A 6,681-nucleotide genomic window follows, 5' to 3' on the forward strand; every position below is an offset into this window, starting at 1 on the left:
TATCACTACCAACACTAGATTCGCAATTCCCAACCTTCTCTCTAGCTCGTACGGCCAATGTAGTTCCGGTTCTTGAGGGCAGGAAGGCACTTGCGTGTTACTGTGCAAATTGAGGTCTGTATTGATATTTAAGCTTATACCTGCCTGGATTTCTACCTTCTATGTCTTTCATCTGCTAAATCCGTTACCAGGCTCGGCTGCATGTCCCTTCTTCCCTTGACCCATCATCCCAGCTGTGTTATCTTCAGATCCACCGGATCCATGACGTAATCATCATGGTCACCCCATTATGGGTACACTCATCCGGATCCAGGTCGCTTGGATCCACCTCACGGTAATCGTACACTCGCCGTGGATCCGCGCTCTCCAATCATCAATATCATCTTGCAACCGTCTGTGATCTCCATTGTCCCACGAAAGTTCCAGATCCACTGCATCCCTCATCCCTGTACCCTGGATCCAGGTCCTTCTATGCGGGATCCTCCCTCCATGGATCCGAACTCGGAAGTATGGGATCCGGGGTACCTCGCGGTGGATCTTGACTCCTCATTAGCCGTGGCTACTAGATCCATCTTCAGAGGGCACCGACCATCCTTCCTTCATAGGATCCACAGCCGATCCACTCTTGTATAGTATATCCCATATCCATTTAAGTGAATCCAGGTAAGGGTGGATCCGAGGTAAGTCTTGGTGGATCTTGCCTTCTCGTACATCGCTCAAACCAGATTCATCGTCATTTCATACGGGGTGCTGCTCGTCATGGCTAATCCACCACCGGCAACTTGCATCCGTGCCACCAACCCAAATCCTCTCTAATCACTTGAAATTGTCACTGATGCGGGATAGTGACCCCGCGTCAGGCCCATTCTCTTATTTCTGAGAGCCACAGCGTAACAGCAGCTGATGCCGGTGCCACTAGGCCAGAATCTGTGGGTAGACAGCTTACAGGTGGTGGTGTGGCGGCAAGGTCGGCGACGGAGCCGACAACGGTGAGGACGAAGGAAGGCGAGAGACAACTGGACGGACACGAAGAGCTGAACGACGCGGAGGAGGCTCGACTGCACGAGGGTGTGATGTCGAGGCTGCCAGCAATCCCAGCGACGCGAGGAGCGAATGGGGCGGCACGACGAGCCGGTGAAGCAGAGAGTGGTGGCGGTCTAGCAGTGCGACCAAAGCGACATCACGTACGGTTCCAGCTGACGACGGATCAGGAACGAGCGGCAGCGGCAAAGAGTGACGCTAACGCACGACGCATGACGACATCGGAGACGCAAGTGACGGCGACGGCAGCAGCCGCGAGCGACGGTCAAGTAGTTCGGCCGCGACCAGTGGAACTGGCGGCTGTGACAGCGAGACGACGATGTATGAGTGCAGCGAAGCATCAAGGTGAACGAGGGGCGGATGTACCACGAGCGGGGCGAGCATCGACAACGACGGCGACGAGTAGCAGTGATACGGAGGAACCTGTGTTCCCCATACGTGGACCTGACGGAGTGCAGAGTGCACAACAGTGGTTGAACGCTGCGTCAGCGGCGTTACAGGCACGGAACGGGGTCAAGCGGGCGAGCAAGAACCACAGACGCTACAGATGACAGACGGGTTGATCATCAAGGCACAGCAACGGAGCCGGCTAGTGCAACGAGCGGTGGAGGCGGGTGACTACCGAGGCATGAAGACGGAGATTCGACACGGGCGAGTATTGGTGCGGACGACGCAAGGACTACGGGTATTGCTGCCTCCGGGGTTGTGGTCCGCAGCGTTCAAAGAGCATCACGATTCAGTGTGGGCTGGCCACTTACGGGCGCCGCACACTTACGAGAGAATCGCACAACGGTATTGGTGGCCGGACTTACGACGCGAGGTGAAACGCTGGGTGCGCGGATGCCAAGAATGTGGCAGTCGCAAGGCCAAGCCACGAGAAGTTATTCCACCACTACGCAGTATTCGGGGCGGTGACGTTGGAGATCGATGGGCGCTTGATGTGGCAGGGCCGCTACCTGTCGCTGGAGGCGGTAAACGATACGTGATCGCGGCCGTCGAGTATGTGACTCGATACGCAGTAGCTAAGGCGGTCAAACGGCATACGGCGGAGAATGTGGCACGGTTTCTTATGGAAGAAATTGTGTTGAGGTTTGGTAGCTTTCGCGAGCTATTGACGGATGGAGCTCCCGAGCTCACGGGGCAAATGATTGAGCGGCTTGTAGTGCTGCTGCAACCACAACAAGTGAATCATGTGCCCTACAGACCTCAAATGATCGGTTTAGTGGAGAGGTTTCATCGTACGTGGAAAGATTGCGTCTCTACGTACATGCAGGCAGACGCGCAGGACGACTGGGCGACTTGGGTGTGTACGCATACAACTCAGGGCGGCACTCGACGGTGGCGTTATCTCCAAATGAACTGATGATGGGAAGACGATTACGAAGTCCGAACGACTTGCTAAGTGAGAGCGGCGTGACGGAAGCCGGCGAATTGACGGGCTACCATCGCCGATTGTTGGCAGCCATGCGAAGTAGCTACGAGGTGGCAGAGCGCGCACGACGGCATGAACAGCTACGTCAGGCCCGGTATTATAACTACAAAGTAAGGAATCGGCGAGAGTTTGTGGCAGGCAATCGCGCGTGGATGTACAGGCCACCAAGAGGACCTAAAGCAACCAAGTTCGTGCATCAATGGGTAGGGCCGATGACGATTATCGAGCCAGTGGGGTATGAGAATTTCTTAATTGAGCGCGAGAATCAGAACGGATTGCCTGAGCGGTTTATTGCGCACGTGTCGTTCCTGATCACGTACAATTACCCAGCGGACTTGTAAAAGCGAGCGGCGCAGAGCAACTCGAGTATGAAGACCAGAACACGGAAGAAGGTGATGTCGAGGCGACAGGAACGGCTGCTCGAGCAACGACGGCATCTGTACATGCCCCAACGGGAGGGAACAGTAAGAAGCGTAAGGCGAGAACGACAGATAGAGAGCCTGCGTGGAGAAGCACGAGTGGCCTCCTGGTGGAAGTACGACGACGAAGACGAAGGAACAAGGCAGGAAAGCACTACGTACTTGAGTACGCACTGCAGCCGAAAGAACGGGGACAGCGAGTATTGGCAGACGATGAACTGTACTGGGTCTCAAGCGTGGAGTACGACGAGTTATTCACTGCCGGCAGAGTCGTGGAAGACTCCGGGGTGGAGGAAGGCGTGTAGCGGATCATGCGACGATGTGTGCCATATGACGGAAGAGTCAGGCGGTGATCGGCAGAAAGAGTGTCACTCGGTCACGTCGGACTCGAGGGGCATGACGGATGAGTACGGCCGAACGAGCGGATACGAGTGCCCGGCTGGCGCTGGGCTGGGTTGTGGCTGGTTGAAGTTCTGCCAGACGGTCGCCGTCAACGATGAAGTGAGACTGGCGTGCGGCTGGCAGAGGATACCGAAAGAAGCAGTCAGTTTGGATTTTGCGACGAAGAGCGCAGACGGTATCGCGTTTGCGACGAAGGACGGAGACGAGCTAAAGTCAGCGGCGGAGTACGCGGACACTGAGTGAGGAGACGGACGTGAGAGAGAAGACGGACGTGGGTGTGAGACGGAACTGAGTGAGGAGACGGAGGCGTACGAGTCGTACGTGAACCTTAAGTGCGAGGCCTGCGGAGGACCTGAGTCGACGGGCGACAAGGGGCTGACGTGGAGGGGGGACGACGGCGTTGAGTGCCGGAGGACCTACGAGGGCGACGAGTGGACGAGGTATCAGTGGAGAGCGCTTGGTGCGGCATCGCGGGCGGCGAAGGCAGAGACCAAACGAGGTGACGGAGCAGGAGACCAGGTGGGTCCCAAGTTTGCTGACGGCTGCAACGGAAAGGAAGGCGCCTGAGGCGTACTCCTAAGTGGCTAAGTGAGCGATTCCGGGTCTGTGCTGGAACGGCAGAGTCGGTGTAGCAGGTCAAGAGCTAGCTGGTGCTGAGGACACGAGTGGCAACGAGAAGTCTTAGCGTAAGTTGAGCAAACGAGGAAGCCTTAGCGTAAGTTAAGCAGACGAGAAGTCTTTACGAAAGTAGAGCAAGACGAGTACGAGGTTGGTGCAGTGCGGCGAGTAGCCGTAGCACGACTAATAGAAAGTAGGAGCGGACACGACAGTGGACGTTCCGGCGCAGGGATCAAGTGGATTCCTGTCGGCCATTGGACGAGTTTACCTTTCCTCAAGCAGTTGGCGGAAGGAAACGAACGACCGCGCAGTACTGTGGCCATACGACCCGCCCCACGGCCGGACGAGATAATTGGCCCGCTTCACTAGGATGGTAAAGCGTCATTTAGACTCCAAATTTATTAACGTTTCTTTATGGGTCTACTAAGCCAGCTATAATTAACACCTCTCGTGTTTTGTTGTTGTCTTGCCGCTCCATTTAAAATCATATCCTACGCCCTTGTCGGCGATACGTCCGCCCGTTTAGTAGTATCGGATTTTGCTGTCTAAACAACTCTTAGAAAACAATGATTTACAGCAGTAACACATATAATTTCTTCTTAGCCAATCTAAAACTTTCTATCTTTATGGATCAGGTGACAGCGTTTATTGGCACAGCGCTGCTCTAACGGGCAGTTCTTACGACCAGCTTCTTGTTCTACGATTTGGCAGCTCAGTCAGTTACCCCACACTCAGATAATACTTAATATTTCTACAACAAAACAGTTGTAGTTATTATTTTAGTCATTGTAACTTGCAGAAACTACTAAGAACGTAGTATTACGTATATTAATAGTATGGCCCCGAAAACACGCATACATGTATGATAAGCACCTTGCAGCATAGGAAGCGCCTGTAGGGGCTATTTCATTTGAGAATAAGTAGCAATCAAATATTAAAATCAACATGCATTATTAAAAAAGTAAATACTTGATAGTAGATGCCGCCTTCGGATAATGGATAGTCTTGTGCAAATCTCCATATGTGCTCTGTGAACCACATGAATTTACTGATGTAAGCTACATAATCCTATTTTAACCAATTGAAGCCGCCTTCGCTCCGCTCGACAGCCAATGATAAAGCTCAAAAATCTGAGCGTTTCGTGTGACGGACGGACAGACACCGTGCTGGCCTTAGTAGTTTAGGACTAGTCGGCGCCGCCGCTACGCGGCGGAGGTGGCAGGTTTTAGTCCCAGGGGAAATGGGCTCCTGCCTTAGCTGCGCTCCGGCGTAAAACATGTTTTACGTAAACGTGATGTATTAAATGCATATGATATTGGACATTCCTACTCTGAACCAAATATCCCCCTGTAGACAATGCTCTGGGTGTTAACGTCATCCTGATCCTCCAGCTTTGGGTACTCGACCAGTGCCTTAAATTATGATCTTGAAGTCACTCGCGACATCGCAACGTACAGCTGCCCGTGGGAGAAGCAAGACGTAGCTAGATACAGTGACGATTTAAACCAAGGCGTCCTTGGGCGGGTGAGAGCGCGGATTTACGTTGTCGAGTTTCTAAAACGAGGGCTCCCCCACGCTCACGTATTGATTATTTTGGCTGACGAAGACAAACCACAAACGCGCGAGATCGTAGACAAGATGGTATGTGCTAGGATCCCAGATAAGGATAAAAATGCTCAGCTGTATGAAACGGTCATTTCATGCAAGCTCCATGGTCCATGCGGGCCTGCAAACCCTGCAAAAAGGCCGGCAAGTGCACCAAAGGGCATCCCAAGCAACTAGCAGAAGTTACTGTGGTGTTGGAATTCCCACTTGAGCTCTAGCTACAAATGTAGTTAGGACGTTCCCACAACAATACGTCTACTAGGATAGTAAACGATCGTTCGGACGGACCTGAAGACCCCAGTTCTGCCCTTGCACCGGGACAAACTGGACCTTGTAAACTACTTATATAGGCCAACCAGTAAAAATAAGAACACGCTACTAACGAGCAAAGCTAGTATGTGTTATGAATCCTCGTGGTCCCAACAGCGGAAGGGTACCAGGCACGGGTAAGCCTTTTACGAGGTCATAGAGTGTTCAACACTCGGTTGGAAGAATAAAAGAGATGCAATACAACTCCCAGTCGTACAAATAGACAGCAATAAGCCGACACGTAAACCTCCCCATAGTAATCGGCCAAAATACACAGTCTCTTGGCCTTGCCGGATGAACCCTCGCTACAGAGCTTCGAGTTCACCGACAGGCATAACACACTCAAACAAGCTTGACCAGACGCTTACCTTGAAGCCGGACGTTGCTCTGTGTGCTTGAGTGGAAATTCTGTGTATTTATATTTACCCTTTCGGGTCTATTACTAATAAGAAGTCCTAATCAAATATACAAATATCAAATGAACAATGATCCGTTATGGATCTTCTTGCACGCCAAGCGTCGTCCGCACTGTCGCATGAGTATCTTTAACGGCCCGCGCCCTGTCCCAGACGGTGAACGTGTCTTCCAAGGGTCGTTGAGTCTTCCGTGAACTCATCTCAACCACCACCGAGGCTTCGTACCGTAGATGGTCTGTTCTTGGCCGCTGAATGCAAATCAGGCCAGTCCATTATTAATAATAAGGACAGCCTGGATTCAGTTACATATGGACCGTATCCAATATTCGTTGAGCGTTCGGTAGTGACGCCGTCGAGTCCCTTGCACTTTGGCGTCACCGTACATCACATGACCGAGGGTTCGTCGCTTGAACATCTTGGGCGGCGTCACGTCTTGTCG

This window comes from Phytophthora infestans, genomic scaffold, assembly GCF_000142945.1.
Source record: "Phytophthora infestans T30-4 supercont1.121 genomic scaffold, whole genome shotgun sequence".
Classification (NCBI taxonomy): domain Eukaryota; phylum Oomycota; class Peronosporomycetes; order Peronosporales; family Peronosporaceae; genus Phytophthora; species Phytophthora infestans.